Here is an 18,859-nt window from a genome sequence, read left to right on the forward strand (position 1 = left end):
CAGCGTGCGCTGCACCCGGCCCGCCACAGGAGTTGGACAGGAGTTGGGACAAGGTAATCCCTGCCGGCAATGAAAGACTTTCTAACATGGCTAACTAAAATCCAACACAGCGCCTGGGTATTCTTCTTTTTATTACCTCAGTCCACTTTAGATAGATACTACTGAATACGGCCCATTGCTCTGTGGCCCAGCTGTGGAGAAGACACGTCCTAAAGTCATATCTCCCTTGGAGGTTGTCTGATGAATCTCCACTCAATGACAAGAGCAAGCATTTGCAAGCGTCAGGCAGGCGAGTGGAGGGAGCAGACTGGTGCGGGCAGAACACTCCTATTCTGTGCATGTTTGTGATTTGATTAAGAACCTATGTCTAGCCTCAGTCCATTCTGGCCTAATTGAATAAGAGAAGGTGCGACAGGCACCAGGGCACCCCAACACCACAGCTGATAGATGGAGAACAGAGGAGTAGAGGTCACCCTGTACCACTAGATGTTCCTGGACAGGACACTTTGACCATGGTACAGAGGGCAGGTAGGAGGGGAATCCACTTATATAGAGGGCAGAGCAGAGGAAGGGAGAGGAAAAACGTGGGGTGGCCCATCCCTCATCCTTGGTTGACCTTAGGACAGGCTTAGGACCCACTCTGTCAGCAGATCAACTGACATACTCCACCAGCACCACGCCCTTTTCCAGCTTTCTGTATGATCAACATTTCTGCAAGAGATGCAAGTGTGTTTGTTTGGGTTTGACCTCTTTAACCTTTTGGTGTACTGGGTTACTTTTATATAGACTCATCTGACTTGACTGTAGGATAGGAAAAGGTCAATGGGATTCCAATAGGGGTAAGCTGATAAGTACAAGGTCAATACAGGTCATTATCTTACTTACACTGTTCAAACTTTTTGTCAGAGCCTTGAATCTGTCTGCTCCTGCTAAGGAATACAACATTTCCCTTGTGCAATATTAAGACTACTTGAGTAAAGGACATATTCTATTGAATAACTCAGTGAGAATACAACTGAGGATTTAAGCTGGCACAAGAAGTTACCTATTTAGGTTGGGGATTGAAATTGAGGACATCCCACTGGGCACACACTGGTTGAATGAATGTTTTTTCCACGTAATTTCAATAAAATTACATTGAACCAACATGGAATAGAAGTTGAATTGACGTCTGTGCCCAGTGGGATGTGGGTTCTTTCTTTCTGATAGCCTGGAAATTAATTTAGAATCAGTATAAGTGAGGAAGAGGAGCACCTGCTCGTTACCTGGGCAACGGAATGGTCGGACGCACCTTTCTCTTAATCTGAGGGAGATATGACGTACTGAGAGAGCGGAGTAGAGAAGTGAGGAGGAAAGGAAGGAGAGAGGGAGGTGGAGGGCAGGGATGTTTACAGATGGAAATGTACTCTTGCAAAACACATGCACCCTCCGTCAGCCTAGAGGGTTTAAAGAAAATAACTGAGGGAGGGAGGGAGGAAGAGAAAGGAAGGGAGGGAGGGAGGGGAGATGACTGCTCCCATTTCTTACTTGCTGTTGAACTCCGCTGATGTGGACAGTCTCCCCAGAAAGCCTCAGCAGCCCCTAGCTAGCAGGATGTCACAAAGAAAGAGGAGCTTCACTTTCGGAGCATACGGAGGGTAAGGTTGAAGCCCATTCGGACAAAAGATAACATTTACTCATGTCTGTCTCTCTGCATGCTAGAAATAGCCGGTGGGGGATAGTAATGGGGAGATGTTACAGACAGTAATACCTGGTATGGAATTCACTCCATCACTGAAGAATTGATGACTACTTAGGCCTGAGATCTAATGAGATCCCCTGTGGAATCATGCTTTACATCTTCAGCAGGCTAGCAGTGAAAGGATAATAACAAGGTCAGACAACAGTGTCTGCTCTAAACTACAGCTTGTTAGCGTCTATAGCTTGTTAGCGTCTATGATAAGTGCTGGAAGTTAATGAAGTGGTCTCATAAGGAGGTCAATGAAACCAAAACATCATTAGCTCTTAAATGACTTTGTCAATGTTTTGGTCAAGCTGCCCCCTTTCCTAGGTTTTAAAGACAAGGTCAACTTTACCAAAACAAAATAGTCATGTGTAGAAGAATCTGTTTAATTTATGACCAACTAGTGAGTTTTATTGTTTTTATTCTCAGCACCACAAAGATAGGAATGGTGGAGGTGTGTAATGTTTATTAGTTTGCCTTTGAGAGGTTCATGATAGGTTTTAGATTTGATTGTTTATTTGGAGAAATAAGTGCACTTCAACCTGTTGCTTTGGCTCTTTGGGGTAGAAGGATGCTTGGAATTTGTTGCATTGATGAGGTCAAGAGGACGCTGTAAAATGGGTCTATATGTTATGTACGGTTTCTGTGTAAAACACACTCTGATGTTACAATGAATTCAATGTTATTGTGGTCTGTGGATAGGAAACAGTATGGTGTATGAAGAGGTTAGCTAGACAGTGAATGTGGCTCATGCATTATACAGGTCTATTTCTACTGTAGATGTGTAAATGATACACTTCAGCACAGCACTGATGTGCATTCAATGAATGCAATGTATGATGCTGTGTAGACTAGTTGCATCGAAAACCCCTTGGGACTGGAATAACTATAACTTCCATCATTATGTTGACCCTGGCCTTGGGCACTAACAGCTACACTCAGGAAAACATCTCACTCACGAAACAGAGTACAACCTCACCACTTTGGCTGACCCTTAGGCACTGTGTGAATAGAACAGTACAGTGTGCGTCGAGTTCCATGGACACTGTTTGATTCAGAGTTGGATCATCAAAGCTGATAATCCTCCAGACCAGCATCAACCGATTGTTTAGGCTCTACATGCTATGGTTGGCACTGTAGTGAATTCTATGGAGAGAGGGAGATTCTTAGGATGTTTAGTTTATACAGCTATAGACGTGGGGGAGGAACCACATTCACATGATGTGTTCGCCCACATACACACACACACACACACACACACACACACACACACACACACACACAGTGAGGATGTGCTCTGAACTATGGAGCACATTAGATGACCGCCATATGCACTCTGAGAAATGGACCTTGTCTCCTCCAAATTAACATTTTATTCTTCTCTTTCATTTTTCTGTCACATCTTTATAACTGCATGCATCTTTTCATACACAGCATCCCCGAGCACATAAATGTTTAATGGAACTCAGGACATAGGAGAAGAACAATACATAGGGACATTATTTTTTTTATTTTTTTATTTCACCTTTATTTAACCAGGTAGGCTAGTTGAGAACAAGTTCTCATTTGCAACTGCGACCTGGCCAAGATAAAGCATAGCAGTGTGAACAGACAACACAGAGTTACACATGGAGTAAACAATTAACAAGTCAATAACACAGTAGAAAAAAAATGGGCAGTCTATATACAATGTGTGCAAAAGGCATGAGGAGGTAGGCGAATAATACAATTTTGCAGATTAACACTGGAGTGATAAATGATCAGATGGTCATGTACAGGTAGAGATATTGGTGTGCAAAAGAGCAGAAAAGTAAATAAATAAAAAATAAAAAAAACAGTATAAAAACAGTATGGGAATGAGGTAGGTGAAAATGGGTGGGCTATTTACCAATAGACTATGTACAGCTGCAGCGATCGGTTAGCTGCTCGGATAGCTGATGTTTGAAGTTGGTGAGGGAGATAAAAGTCTCCAACTTCAGCGATTTTTGCAGTTCGTTCCAGTCACAGGCAGCAGAGTACTGGAACGAAAGGCGGCCAAATGAGGTGTTGGCTTTAGGGATAATACTAATACAAAGAAATGTTGTCTATAAACAAGACATAAAACACAACAACACTGTTTAGGGCCTCTTTTCTCAGAGCCTTCGAAGCGTTAAGATCATCATTAGAACCTTCTTACGATGTATCTTTAGTAGCCAAGGTGTTTTCCAGAGCCTTGGTTAGTAATGTGGCTCTTAAAAACCTTTGCCGTCTACAAGTGATCCAGACCACTCGAAGAGCAGCCAAACGGCATCATTAGAATCCTTTTTTCTCTTCCACATCACTTTATTCAGATCTCCGCTAAATGTAGAGTCAAGATGTTTAGGCTTTCTGTCTGACTGTGACTGCCGATCTCCTCAGAATGAGGTTTACTCCAAATACAAAGTTGCCAAATTATTTGCAATTGTTACAAACAAGTGAAGCATAAAATGATGCTTCAAATGAAAACAGAGATGACGGCATTAAAAGATGCAAAGGCTACGTGGGTCTATATAGGCCATTTCAATTATATTTAAATCGATGTCATGTTCAATCAATTGAGTTATATTTTGGGATTTGCAGCAATATGTTTCAACGCATGCGCAATGATGTACCCAATCTATGATTTAGTGCAATATTATTGGGTAAGCATAATAAACCGCCTCAATAACCTATTTCAGCCATAGGTGGTAATATCTCTCTAGGAGCTGATCCGTCATCAGTATTGTGGAATAAGTCTAATGTTAAGGTACAATTTGAATGGAGAAAGCTGATCCGAGAGCTGCGCTGCTTTTCTTACGATCCTATGCGTATGGACACATGGTTTAACAATGCACCTAGCGAACGTTCTCTATGCGTGTTTCTTTGGGAAACACTCTTAAAAAGTTAGTGGGTAAATAACGATGCATCTGATACGACGATCATTGTACTGCTTAAGTTACATCGCAACTGGTAAACGAGACCCAGTTCAGTCTCATGGTTCAAAAGCCTATACTCCACCCTTTTGCGTACACAGTGTGGGCCTCAGGTAAAAATAAGGAATACTGTATGTCATGGTGAAAAGCCATGCTGTCATAACTGTACTGTATGTACTTGTTCAGGCTGGACAAGGTTTTCTGTTTGTTTTCTTTGACTGTATGCTTTTAGTATCAAGAGAAATCCTTGAGAGGAGAAAGGCCCTGAAAATTCAACCACGGACATCTCAACCTTCAGTTTAGTCAATAGCTGTATTGGACTCCATTCTACAGAGAAGTGAAAAGACCTGCAGGGATTGTTTTTTTATTAATTAGAAATCCTTTGAACATCACTTAATTGACACTTAATATTGAGAAACTATATGAAGTAATAAGCATAGTCACTTTGCTTTAGGGATTGTCCATTCCTAACATAGACATAGGCTACACATTGAAAGGTTTGTTTGTGTCTTTGTTTGTGACTGCACATATTTCAATTAGATCTTTAGTTTTATTCAAGGAGAAAATATGAAGACTGTTGCCGTGACAATGCCCCAACTTTCAAAAGAAGCTGTGAAAGGAAATTACAATAAATAGCCTAGGCGACAAATGCATTGCTGTCAGGAATAGAATTCAGGCCACAAAATCACTTATCTTTATGTGTTCTGTCTTTGCGGAAATTACTTTGTCACACGTACACAAAAAATAGAAATTGCCATTAGTAGATAATGCTTCCTACAGCATGTTCAATACTATAATACATGCCGTAATTTCAAACCGGAAGATTTAATCAATGAGAAACTAGAAATGCATGACATCTATTTGGGCCACGCAAAATACAATTTTTCATATGGCATTTTATGCTCTGTTTTGAGGGTATAATTTAGCACAGGCCATAATTTTGGGTAGATGAAGATGTAAAAGAAAATGATCCATATTTTAAATGGGAGGAACCGCATAAACACCTAGTATATTTAAGGAGTGTCAAAAAAACTCATCTTACCGAAAACTATCCTTTCATCTCTGACATTTGAATGTTATTGTCGGTTTACACTTTATAGTACCACACCCTCTCAACACAGAGAGGTTAGAGGGGAGAAGATGAGGACATTGACCTCTTGCACATACAGAAAATAGCTATTTGATGCAGGTTAGGTGTGTATTCTCCATTCAGTGAATAGGGCTGGAGTTGTGTTTGTAAACTGAACATTTGGACAAGTACACTAAATACTGGTGTGTGTTGACATCACTGTGTAAGCTGTTGGCTACTGAAAACGGTCATTGTCTAGCCAAGTGCAATTACACACACACACACACACACACACACACACACATGCATGCATGCATAAACACGCATGCACGGACACATACAGTTGAAGTCGGAAGTTTACATATACCTTAGCCAAATATATTCAAACTCAGTTTTTCACAATTCCTGACATTTAATCCTAGTAAAGATTCCCTGTCTTAGGTCAGTTAGGATCACCACTTTATTTTAAGAATGTGAAATGTCAGAATAATAGTAGAGAGAATGATTTCTTTCAGCTTTTATTTCTTTCATCACATTCCCAATGGGTCAGAAGTTTACATACACTCAATTATTATTTGGTAGCATTGCTTTTAAATTGTTTAACTTGGGTCAAACGTTTCAGGTAGCCTTCCACAAGCTTCCCACTATAAGTTGGGTGAATATTGGCCCATTCCTCCTGACAGAGCTGGTGTAACTGAGTCAGGTTTGTAGGCCTCCTTGCTCGCACACGCATTTTCAGATCTGCCCACAAATTTTCTATGGGATTGAGGTCAGAGCTTTGTGATGGCCACTCCAATACCTTCACTTTGTTGTCCTTAAGCCATTTTGCCACAACTTTGGAAGTATGCTTGGGGTCATTGTCCATTTGGAAGACCCGTTTGTGACCAAGCTTTAACTTCCTGACTGATATCTTGAGATGTTGCTTCAATATATCCACGTAATTTTCCTGCCTCGTGATGCAAATCTATTTTGTGAAGTGCACCAGTCCCTCCTGCAGCAAAGTACACCCACAACATGATGCTGCCACCCCCATGCTTCACGGTTGGGATGTTGTTCTTCAGCTTGCAAGCCTGGTTATAGATACTTTGTAGCTGTTACCTCCAGCATCTTCACAAGGTCCTTTGCTGTTCTGGGATTGATTTGCACTTTTCGCACCAAAATACATTCATCTCTAGGAGACAGAACGATGTCTCCTTCCTGAGCAGTATGATGGCTGTGTGGTTCCATGGTGTTTATACTTGCGTACTATTGTTTGTACAGATGAACGTGGTACCTTCAGGCGTTTGGAAATTGCTCCCAAAGATGAACCAGACTTATGGAGATCTACCATTGTTTTTTCTGAGGTCTTGGCTGATTTCTTTTGATTTTCCCATTATGTCAAGCAAAGAGGCAATGAGTTTGAAGGTAGGCCTTGAAATACATCCACAGGTACATCTCCAATTGACTCAAATGAGGTCAATTAGCCTATCAGAAGCTTCTGAAGCCATGACATCGTTTTCTGGAATTTTCCAAGCTGTTAAAAGGCACAGTCAACTTAGTGTATGTAAACTTCTGACCCACTGGAATTATGATACAGTGAATTATACGTGAAATAATCTGTCTGTAAACAATTGTTGGAAAAATAACTTGTGTCATGCACAAAATAGCTGTCCTAACCGACTTGCCCAAACTATAGTTTGTTAACAAGAAATGTGTGGAGTGGTTGAAAAACGTGTTTTAATGACTCCAACCTAAATGTATGTAAACTTCCGACTTCAACTATATACTGTTTACATGCAATTTTGCACACGCTCACGTTTTATCCATACATTTACAGATAACAACACGCTAACATTTAAACAAGGTCATTTGCATAGAAATACATGCTCCCAATGCCAGTGAACACACACACACACAGAGTGAACACACACACACACACACACACACACACACACACACACACACACAAAGATAAAAGTGTCATGCAAGACACAGTTTGATTCCCTAGACGAACCTCTAGGCTTTGCAGGCTTTAGATATCACTGTCTAAGACATGCTCGTTGCCATTTATTTGATGAGACATAAATAAATATGTTTTTTACTCTTATGGTTGGTTTGATACCATGTTCTGTATTTTTATTGTTGTTTAGATCTTTTATTGTTATGGTGCCTGCCCGGTAACATTTACAGCCAGTGTGTTATGGTTTATTATTTTGCCATTCAGTAATATTAGTGTATTTAAAAAGGGTTGACTGTTCATAGTATATGAGTAGGCCTACATGCGAGTCCCGTGGTAGAATGTTGTGACATTGTTTTTGTGTAGGTGTGTTTTCCACTGTGGAATGTTAACACCAAAACAGAGGTTATTCCTCAATCAGCAGAAAGTAGAGCAGAGATACCCCTGAAAGACAACCTGATATTTTTATTCCTATCAGTCAAACACAAAACGGGAGAAAGAGCATGGCCATTTCCTGTTGTCACACACGACGAGGTGGGACGACTTGTTCGTATGATCAACTAATGGTACGATCCTGCGAGGTTTGTTTAAGAAATTACACAGTTGGTACTGGTTATTGGATTGTTAAGCAAATGTTGAATTTTTTCACATTACTTATCTCATACTAGAAGTCTCTCGGTAGTTCCTCTTCTCCTCAGCCATAGTTACTCATATCTTCAGCCATTTAGAGACCAAAAAGAGATCCCAAGGGAAACCATGGCTCTTCTCTACAGACTGAACCTTCAGCTCTACTGAGCCATCCAGTAGCACCAATACATCTAAAGCATGTTGCACCACTCAGGATTTCTCTGATTCTTTCCGTCAGAGACTGCTGGGTATTTGATTGCCTGTTTGTTATTTTCCATGATGGATGGCTTTCATTTGAGTTTGATTTGCTATGAATGACAATGTAATTTGTTTGATTGGCTTAGTATTCAGGGGGGCAGGGATAAGTGGTGATTAGCAGTTGATCGATTGACCCATTTTTAGCATTTATTCAGCATCAACCCCACGACGGCTCCTGTGATTGATCCAGGCAGAGCATTTGCCAGTTTGATTTGTATGCAGCGCTGTAAATGTAGTCAGAATTTAAACCGCTCTTTTCCTACGTGCAAACACCACAAACAAATCCATGGAAAATTTGCCAAGATGATAAAACGGGATGTTGCTCCCTCTATCTCATCAACCCTATTTGCTATGGTTTTTCTCATATCTTGGCTGGGTGGGCTACGGCTGAAAACACTTTCATTTGAAGTGTGCCGGTATTACTGAGTGGGTTTGTGTAATGATGTGCCAGCCTTGTCAGGGTATTACAGTGGGCTCTGACTGTCTGACTGGCACCTCAACCAGTCTGCCTACTCACCTAGGAGACTGTGTCAGCCTCGGCCTGAGAGCGTGCCCATCGGCTGGTTGGCAGGCAGAGGAGGGAGGGAGGTAGAGATGGAGGGAGAGAGAGAGGAGAAGTGGTGAGAGGAAATTATAGACTCATTCATCTGGTGCCATAGGGGTCCATGGAGGTTGATTCTGTTTTAAATACACACTATGATTAAAAGTCCATTCTGAATTATGATTTTTACAGGTATATTAATGTTGTAGATTTTATTTTCAGCCAAAATTGTCCCAGATGCTTTCACCTCATAGTTTCACCTAAAACTCTGTTTTGATATTGTAGTCTTTGGTTAATGCGGTGTTCTAGACACTTCATCAGTCTTAGATGACCTTACACACTCAGTGGGACCCCGTTGATTAAACCAGACCAGGTGAAGTGGGAGTGGGACAGAAAACTGATCTACTATCTCTCTTTGTTCTCTCTCTTTCTAGTGTCGACAAGACCTTTTCCAGGACCAGAAGTCTATGGTGAGTTTACTCTCCTCTTTGACATTAAGAAATTTGGTTAATGTTGTGTGGGATAACTTAATTGTATGCATAGTTGGTTCTAGATCACTCTTAAAAGTACTGTAGATTACCATAGAGTTTTTAAAGATAGAGGTCACCTCATAGCTTCCTTTTTCCAGTGATGCTGTCCACCCCTGGTTAAGTACTGATTACAGTCAGAATAACAGGGCATGAAACATCACATGGATGTCAGCCAATGTCTTTATTTACTGTTTATATTGTACCAAATATGTCTATGCTCAATGTTCCATCCTGCTGTTGTAGCCACGCTTGGGTTTCCTTAGTGAAGTGCTACATCAGACAGTTACATACACTGAGAGTATACAACATTAGGAACACCTTCCTAATATTGAGTTGCACCCCTTTCTGCCCTCATAACAGCCTCAATTTGTCGGGGCATGGACTCTACAAGGTGTCGAAAGCGTTCCACAGGGATGCTGGCCCATGTGGACTCCAATGCTTCCCACAGTTGTGTCAAGATGGCTAGATGTACTTTGGGTGGTGGTCCATTCTTGATACACACGGGAAACTGTTGTGCATGACCCAGCAGCTTTGCAGTTCTTGACACAAACAAGCTGGTGCACCTGGAACCTACTACCATACCCCTTTCAAATGCACTTCAATCTTTTGTCTTGGCCATTCACCCTCTGAATACACAATCTATGTCTCAATTGTCTCAAGGTATAAAAATTCTTATTTAACCTGTCTCCTCCCCTTCATCTGCACAGATTTTAGGTGGATTTGACAAATGACATCAATAAGGGATCATATTTCTCACTTGGATTCACCTGGTCAGTCTATGTCATGGAATGTTTTGTATATTCGCTGTATATTGACAGTGAGGAAGTCTAATGTCATGGCTGTGGATCAGGGCATCTGGTAACAAAATTAATATTGAGAAGGAGGGCCATGTAATATTCCGTCCTTGGCAGTATGAGAAAAAGACGTGTGAATGCAGCAGGAGAGGGGTGTAGATGGGGGGGGGGGGAATAGATGAGCAGAATGATTCTGCAGAATCATCAGACGGTAAAATTTAGCCCGTACTTCTGCTGAACTGAATTAAGAGGGGACTGGGGGTTAATTCTGTGCCGTGTTCCAAACAGGTCTGTAGCGCATGCTAATGTAGCGGGAGACCAAAGGGAAGGAACGCCTTCTAGCCACTGAACAGTGCAGCTCTGAACAGGGCTCTCGCTGCACTCAGTAAGTCATTATGTACTGGTGAATACTATCAGCCTCTACGTACAGGCAGATGAAAATCCCAAAGTCATGAAAGCCTTGTTTTTTTAGGTTTGTTTGTGAGAATTTCTCTTATTTCTTAAAAATGAAACTAACATTGATCTGCATTTATTAAATTCATTCATCACTGCTATCAATCATTTAGAAGGGCATGTATGACTTACTAAGAAGGGGTTTAATCCTCAAGTCATAGGAAGGATGTCCGGACTCCATCTACATTATACAGGTCTGATAGGTGTCACTGTGTAAGACTAGCAGCTTTTCGGTCAGAATTACGATAGCAGGTCTAAATCAGACACAGTATGCCATCGCATCCCTCTTGAATCCATCATAGCCTCAGTCATCCTCTCTCTCAGCAGCCGGCGAGGTGTGTGTGTGTGTGTGTGTGTGTGTGTGTGTGTGTGTGTGTGTGTGTGTGTGTGTGTGTGTGTGTGTGTGTGTGTGTGTGTGTGTGTGTGTGTGTGTGTGTGTGTGTGTGTGTACACGTGACAAGGGGACTATGTCCAAACACTCAGTCACTGTCTCTCTTGCTTTCGTTATTATGGCAGCAGTGATATTGGTGGATCGTTCTGCAAAATGAGTGCCTTTTTGCGTCCCTTTGATATTGTACGGTGAAATTGTGCACAAATATTGCACTTTAAAAGCCTGTTATATTAAAAGAAGTGCCCTTTAATATTAAATGAAGTGCCCTTTAATATACCACATGAAAATTCAATAAATCAGATTTATTTATATGAATAAAGACTTGCTAAAGTGCCAAAGAAAATTATCCAAATGTAGATTTTGCTATAGCCTTGTTCTGTTCAATGTCCTCTACATACACTACAATGTCCAAACGTATGTGGACACCTGCTTGTCAAACATCTCATTCCAAAATCATGAGCATTAGCATGGAGTTCAACCCCTCTTTACTTCTATAACAGCCCCACTCTTCTGGGAAGGCTTTCCACTAGATGTTGGAACATGTCTGTGGAGACTTGCTTCCATTCAGCCAAAAGAGCATTAGTGAGGTCGGGCACTGTTGGGCGATTAGGCCTGGCTCACAGTCGGCTTTCCAATTCATCCCAGAAGTGTTTGATGGGGTTGAGGTCAAGGCTCTGTGCAGATCAGTCAAGGTCTTTCACACAGATCTTGACAAACTATTTCTGTATGGACCTCGCTTTGTGCATGGGGGCATTGTCATGAAAGAGGAAAGGGCCTTCCCCAAACTGTTGCCACAAAGTTGGAAGCACAGAATTGTCTAGAATGTCATTGTATGCTCTGGTGTTAAGATTTCCCTTCACTGGAAATAAGGGGCCTAGCCCGTACCATGATAAACAGCCCCAGACCATTATTCCTCCTCCACCAGACTTTACAGTCTGATTTTTCCATCGGACTGGTGATTGATTCATCACTCCACAGAACGCATTTCCACTTCTCCAGAGCCCAATGGCAGCGAGCTTCACACCACTCCAGCCGACGATTGGCATTGCGCACTGTGATCTTAGGCTTGTATGCGGCTGCTCGGCCATGGAAACCCCTTTCATGAAGCTCCCAGGGAATAGTTATTGTGCTGACGTTGCTTCCAGAGGCAGTTTGGAACATGGTAATGAGTAATGCAACCAAGGACAGACTATTTTTACGAGCAACACACTTCAGCACTCGGAGGTCCAGTTCTGTGAGCTTGTGTGGCCTACCATTTTGCGGCTGAGCCGTTGTTGCTCCTTGACATTTCCACTTCACAATAACAGCACTTACAGTTGATCGGGGAAGCTCTAGCAGTGCAGAAATGTTATGAACTGACTTGTTGGAAAGGTGGCATCCTGTGACAGTGCCACATTGAAAGTCACTGAGCTCTTCAGTAAGACTATTCTTCTGCTAATGTTTGTCAATGGTCATGGATTGCATGGCTGTGTGCTCACTTTTACACACATGTCAGCAACGGGTGTGGCTCAAATAGCTGAATCCACAAATTTGAAAGGGTGTCCACATACTTTCAATTGTGTGTATACAGTGCATTCGAAAAGTATTAAGACCCCATGGCTTTTTTCAAATGTTGTTACATTACAGCCTTAGTCTAAAATGGATTAAATGAAACATTTTCCTCATCAATCTACACACAATACCCCATAATGATGAAGCGAAAACAGTTTATTAGAAATGTATGCACAGATGTGGGGAAGGGTACAAAAACATTTCTTCAGCAAAAACACAGTGGCTTCCATCATTCTAAAAATGGAAGATGTTTGGAACCACCAAGACTCCTCCTAGAGCTGGTCGCCTGGCCAAACTGAGCAATCGGGAGAGAAGGGCCTTGGTCAGGGAGGTGACCAAGAACCCAATGATCACTGACAGAGCTCCATAGTTCCTCTGTGGAGGTGGGAGAACCTTCCAGAAGGACAACCATCTCTGCAGCACTCCACCAATCAGGCCAGATGGAAGTCACTCCTCAGTAAAAGGCACATGACAGCCCACTTGGAGTTTGCCAAAAGGCACCTTAAGGACACTCAGACCATGAGAAACAAGATTGTCTGGTCTGATGAATCCACGATTGAACTCCAAGATTGAATTCAAAGTGCCCTGGATGGTGCCCTGGCAATATATCCACATAATTTTCCTGCCTCATGATGCCATATATTTTGTGAAGTGCACCAGTCCCTCCTGCAGCAAAGCACCCCCACAACATGATGCTGCCACCCCTGTGCTTCACGGTTGGGATGGTGTTCTTCAGCTTGCAAGCCTCCCCCTTTTTCCTCCAAACATAATGATGGTCATTATGACCAAACAGTTCTATTTTTGTTTCATCAGACCAGAGGACATTTCTCCAAAAAGTATGCTCTTTGTCCCCATGTGCAGTTGCAAACCGTAGTCTGGCTTTTTTATGGCGGTTTTGGAGCAGTGGCTTCTTCCTTGCTGAGCGGCATTTCAGGTTATGTCGATATAGGACTCGTTTTACTGTGGATATAAATACTTTTGTACCTGTTTCCTCTAGCATCTTCACAAGGTCCTTTGCTGTTGTTCTGGGATTGATTTCCACTTTTCGCACCAAAGTACGTTCATCTCTAGGAGACAGAACACGTCTCCTTCCTGAACGGTATGATGGCTGTGTGGTCCCATGGTATTTATACTTGCATGCTATTGTTTGTACAGATGAACGTGGTACCTTCAGGTGTTTGGATATTGCTCCCAAAGATGAACCAGACTTGTGGAGGTCTACAATTTTTTTTCTGAGGTCTTGGCTGATTTCTTTTGATCTTCCCATGATGTCAAGCAAAGAGGCACTGAGTTTGATGGTAGGCCTTGAAATACATCCACAGGTACCACTTCAATTGACTCAAAATGTCAATTAGCCTATCAGAAGCTTCTAAAGCCATGACATAATTTTCTGGAATTTTCCAAGCTGTTAAAAGGCAAGTCAACTTAGTGTATGTAAACTTCTGACCCACTGGAATTGTGATACAGTGAATTCGAAGTGAAATAATCTGTCTGTAAACAATTGTTGGAAAAATAACTTGTGTCATGCACAAAGGTGATGTCCTAACCAACTTGCCAAAACTATAGTTTGTTAACAAGAACTTTGTGGAGTGGTTTAAAAACGTGTTTTAATGACTCCAACCTAAATGTATGTAAACTTCTGACTTAAACTGTATATATTTACATACACATACATACATACATACATACATACATACATACATACATACATACATACATATACACCTTTTTATATACCTTTATTATTCCCCGCAAACCCTACCACCCCTCCAAAACAAGCTACATATGGACAGTACCAAAGTAAATGATCCAATGACTCTGCCTCCTCCTCGTAGAAAAATCTGCAGAGCTGGGAAGATTGTTTCCCTCATATAAATAAAATTATATTGGTTGCAAGAATTTTTTGAATCCGGTGTCGTTTTGCTTTTCAATTCACAAAAATCTCTTGCCAACTATTTTGAAATTTATTTGGCCCAGCTGTCAGTATTTTGGTCCTTAAATGAAACTGGTATATATTTTTATTTATCACAATTTTCTTTAACCATTTTTGGTCTTTAATGCAGGGCCGACGGACAAGTTCCTTACTTTTCCCACCTTCCACTTCCATTTTTCTGGTAATGCTTCAATTAGTTAGTTGTAATTTTGGGTAGAGCAGACATTTCCACATGTCTGAGTTAGCTGCATGTGTGACATAACTCCACCAGTTCGATGTATGATACAATTTCCAAAGATTATTCCTTTTATTTATTTTTTTTATCGAAAAAATAATGTTGTTAAGTTCAAAAGAATACTAGATAGAAAATATCTACCACCCTTCAAACCAATTAGGGTTCAGAACTTAAAAGCTTAATTATCTCAGAATCATCTTTTTGCAGGTAAAACCTTAAGGTCCCAAGCTCTCAATGTCCTCCTGTGGATCCTCTGTGACTTCTAGGAAGATTTTAACCCTCAAAAATTTCTCCAAGTTTTCACCATCACTGTAAAGCCATAGTTATTTTGTTGCTTTGACAATGTCATTTCTGAAGATTATTATTTATTTCATGTTACTAGTGATTATTTTTAATCTAAAAAATACACTCTCCCTTATTTTAAGGTCAACCCGGTTACTGATCTCTCGTTTTAAAGGGATACTTCAGGATTTTGGCAATGAAGACCTTTATCTACTTCCCCAGAGTCAGTTGAACTATTTGGTTACCATTTTTATGTTTCTGCGTGCAGTTTGAAGGAAGTTGCTAACTAACATTAGCGCAATGACTGGAAGACTGTGGGTATCTGCTAGCATTGGCTCACAAAACGACCTCTAACGTCCTTCATACTGGACACAGAGGCATAAAAATGGTATCCACAAGTTCATCTGACACTTTGCAAGTAAAATATCCCGAAGTATCCCTTTAATATGGTGAAACTATTCTCTTTTAAATATTGTTTTCAAACGAGACATTGGACATCTAATAGTCAAATCATAGCATAAAAGCAGTTGAGCTGGTTCCAGACTTTATGGCCATTTTCTGGTGTTTTGTGGTAGAAAACTGAGTGGGTCAAGCATAACACATCAAACCTGTTACCCATAGATAGACAGGCTAGAAATGTTTTAACAATTGAAATATGTTTGTGAAGCTTGCATTCAAATGCTCATCACTATTGCACATAACAAGCTTACATTCCCTCTGTCACAAGAGGATTTATGTCTGATTTAAGATGAAGTCGTCAACCCTGGTACTTTATTTGGCACTTAATAGACACTATAGGTTTTTAACAAAGTTACACAACTCAAAAGGCACCTAATTGGTGGAATGACCCTGGTAACCTGACACTCACTACCCACTTACATTTAATTGAGTTGTCAACTAATGTGAATTCAACCCAAAATCATTGGATTTAGGTTTAAAGTTGTGGGGGGAAAAAGTTCCTTTACGTTGATATGACATGTACCATTTAGCAGATGCTTTTATCCAAAGCGACTTACAGTCATGTGTGCATACCTTTTACATATGGGTCCCTGGCGGAAATCAAACCCACGAGCCCTGGCGTTGCAAGCACGATGCTCAACCGACTGAGCCACACAGTACACGTTGATGACTTTTTGCATATCCTGTCAGTTTTCCACATCGATTCAACATCACATACATTTTTTTTGTTGAATTGAAATGCAAACAATGTTGATTCAACCAGTTTGTTCCCAGTGGGTAAACCCAATCCAGTAAACCCAATCCACCTCGGTTCATCCCTCAGTGTATGTGTGGCAAGTGCCCTCTAGTGGTTCATTATCAATCATCTCCATCTCAGACCGTCTACCCCTCAATAACTGTTTTGGGGTAAGCCAACATACTGTATATCTTACAAAATCCTTTCAAGATGTTGAAATTCTAACAACATAATGTTCTGTAATGAAACAGTTGTAAACTTTATTACTCTTGATTATGGAACCGCTTACCCTCTAAATCTTTTTCACTGCCATGCTGAAAATATAACCATCTCGACTCTTCTGAATGTCATGACATTTTTAGAGTTAGTCTTAGCTGTGCTTTTGGAAATAACACTTCCCCAAGGACATAACCCAGCTATAAGCAATGGCAAGAACTTTGTCCTCAGTGTGTGTGTGTGTGTGTGTGTGTGTGTGTGTGTGTGTGTGTGTGTGTGTGTGTGTGTGTGTGTGTGTGTGTGTGTGTGTGTGTGTGTGTGTGTGTGTGTGTGCATGCTTGTGTGTATTTGCAAGTCAATGAGCCCAATGGGTATCACCTCTGACTGCTGCCAAAGCCTTGTTCCCGTTCAGACCCCAGAGCGCTGTGTCATGAAGTCATGAAGTACTTGTCTGTGGTGAGTGATGAGGAGGACTTCATTAACAGGATGTTCCCCCACTCCACCCTACCGCATGCTGGTAGTAGCAGCAGCATGTCGTGAGGGAAAAGCTGAACTGTGTCACAGTGTGTCTCACCTGTTAAACTGCTCTCTGTAGTCCCCTTGGCATCTCTAATGGCACAGAATGAAGAGGAGGACGGAATTTGCTCATTCAATTGCTAATGGGAGTGCTTAGGATCCTGATTACTTGACTGATTCTGATTATGCATTGGAATGGGGTCTGGTTATTTTGGGTACTGTAAGTCACTGAGCATGTACTCTTGGCCTCATGAGGACAACAGAGAAAGCTGAACATTCATTAAGCATTCCGTTTGTCTAAGTGGTGATCCAGACGGGTGTCGTGTCTACACAAGTTAGATCGAACCCATTCTACTGTATGACCTCCATTACCACGAGGGGACACTGGTGGAGATTGTACACGCTTAGAAAAAAAGGTTTCCAAAAGGCTCATTTGCCTCGCCCCATAGGAGAACCCTTTTTGGTTCCAGGGAGAACTTTTTGTAGTTCTAGATAGCACCTTTTTTACTATGTGTAGATGTCTTTACACTTCACTTTTAGTCAAAGTGCCTTTTCTGTTTAATGCATAGTAGAGAGCAGGCAGCTGTAGGCACACACACACATCCACCCATTTCCAGATTTGTAATTTACACCAATCATACCCTGTTAAAATAATGTCCCACCCCCACATTACCACTCAAGTATGAAATATTATATGACCAACTTGATATCCCCCATCTTCCCTGCTATAGTTGTATAGGCTAATGTAGATACTATAGGGGAAAACTCCCCTGTCCTCAGTATTTGTCTCCACCGTAACACTTACCTTAATCATTGCAATAAGAGAAATTAGAATTGAATTGAAATCATCATCTACTTACATCATCACATCTTTAGGAAGATGATGTGTTGAAGGGTGACAAAGGAAGGGAGCTGTCTAATGTGATTTCCCTCCCCATTCCTTTTAATGACTCAATGCCAATCCATCACATTACCTCTCCAGTTTCCCCCTCATATCCGATGACATGATAATGCATGGGACTGTGAATACCATCCAATCATGCAGGTAAATGTTTCTCAGTGATACCACATACACCACATGGCCAAAAGTAGGTGGAAACCCCTTCACATTTGGATTTGGCTATTTCAGCCACAGCCGTTGCTGACAGGTGTATAAAATCCAGCACACAGCCACGAAATCTCCATAGACATTGGCAGTGACTTTCAATGTGGCATAGAATGCCACCTTTCCAACGAGTCACTTCGTCCTACTAGAGCTTCCCCCGTCAACTGTAAGTGCTGTTATTGTGAAGTGGAACTTCTAGGCGCAACAACGGCTCAGCCACAAAGTGGTAGGCCACACAAGCTTGAAAATAAAAGAGAGCCGCACACTCTAGGAGCTCAGATGCAAAAATGTAATTACCAACGTTTCGACAGCCAAGCTGTCTTCATCAGAATGGGACTCACAGAATGGGACCACTGAATGCCAAGCGTCGGCTGGAGTGGTGTAAAGCTCGCCGCCATTGGACATTGGAGCAGTGGAAACGCGTTCTCTGGAGTGATGAATCACACTTTAACATCTAGCAAGCCGACTGATGAATCTGTTTTTTAAAATTGTAGTTAACTAGGCAAGTCAGTTAAGAACAAATTCTTATTTTCAATGACGGCCTAGGAACAGTGGGTAAACTACCTGTTCAGGG

General features: G+C 41.4%; 1 pseudogene; it reads left to right on the forward strand.

Moving 5' to 3' along the window:
- The first annotated feature begins 1,559 nt into the window (after nucleotides 1–1,559).
- LOC115138499 (rap1 GTPase-activating protein 1-like) overlaps nucleotides 1,560–18,859 on the forward strand; it is an 83,950-nt pseudogene continuing 66,650 nt past the window's right edge.

Source organism: Oncorhynchus nerka, linkage group LG2 (genome assembly GCF_034236695.1).
Source record: "Oncorhynchus nerka isolate Pitt River linkage group LG2, Oner_Uvic_2.0, whole genome shotgun sequence".
NCBI lineage: Eukaryota > Metazoa > Chordata > Actinopteri > Salmoniformes > Salmonidae > Oncorhynchus > Oncorhynchus nerka.